The sequence below is a fragment of the Triticum aestivum genome, chromosome 2D (genome assembly GCF_018294505.1).
Source record: "Triticum aestivum cultivar Chinese Spring chromosome 2D, IWGSC CS RefSeq v2.1, whole genome shotgun sequence".
NCBI lineage: Eukaryota > Viridiplantae > Streptophyta > Magnoliopsida > Poales > Poaceae > Triticum > Triticum aestivum.
This window is the reverse complement of record NC_057799.1, coordinates 136,080,120-136,081,062: the sequence shown is the minus strand read 5'-3', so window position 1 is coordinate 136,081,062 and position 943 is coordinate 136,080,120. Positions and strand designations below refer to the sequence as shown.

General features: G+C 67.9%; 1 protein-coding gene across 2 annotated transcripts in view; it reads right to left on the bottom strand.

Moving 5' to 3' along the window:
* Window positions 1-943, bottom strand: part of LOC123052197 (protein CHROMATIN REMODELING 35) — a 9,329-nt gene that overhangs the window by 3,794 nt on the left and 4,592 nt on the right. The window lies entirely within an intron of this gene.

Genomic DNA, 943 nt, shown 5'->3' with positions numbered 1-943 from the left:
AACAGCACAAGCATGCCCAAAAGAAACAAAAGAGAAAGAAGAGAGAAAATAATGTCCACAGCGTCGGATCGACGAAAACGATGATAACCCAAAACCGTTGCGCCCACCGGAGATGTACCACCTCGCTCCAGGCACCTCGAACCTCCGCATACCAAGCAGCACCTTCAGGAAGGAACACGACGACGACGACGCTGCTGCCCGGACAGGTCCTAGGGTTTCCCCCGATACGCGGAGGGGCGTGGGGAAGGGGAAGACCCGACGCCCTTTAGGAAGGAACGATGGCGCCCACGGGCGTCACCGCGTCGGTGCCGGCAAGCCGGCCCGGATTTCTCCCATCCGCCAAACACCCACAACCCCGAACGGTCCGACACGCACCACCAGACAAGCCACCCACGAACGTGCGCCACCACGGACTTGCCATCATCACCGCCGCCTCACCGTGGTCATCGAAGCGAGACCGACGAGGACGAGAGGGAGCAGCCGGGAACGAGGAACGGCAGCGAGGGCAGCCACGCCGGAGGAGACAACCTCCACCACCATCGGCGGTCACCGACCGGACGCGGCAAGGGGAGCGTACCAGGCCCTCGAGGCCCGGCCGAGCCCAAAAGGGGCTCGTGAAGCACCCGTCGCCGAGCTGCAGTAGACGTGCCGCCATCTCCACCACCCCCCGCACGAGCCGCACCACCACCGCCCCCGCCGGAGCCGCCGCAGGCGAGACCGAGTCAGGCCCGCCCAGACCCAGATGGGGCCCAAAAGGGCCCAGATCTGGGCCGGGAGGGCGCCGCCACCATCCACCGCGCCAGCGCGCCGCCACCTCTAGGCCACCTGGAGCTGCGCCGCCAGGAGCAGCCGCCGCTGCCGGAATCACCGTTGACCGAGGAGCACCGCCGCGGGACGCCACCACCCGAGCCGTGGCACCGCGCGCGGGGAAGGGACGGCCGCC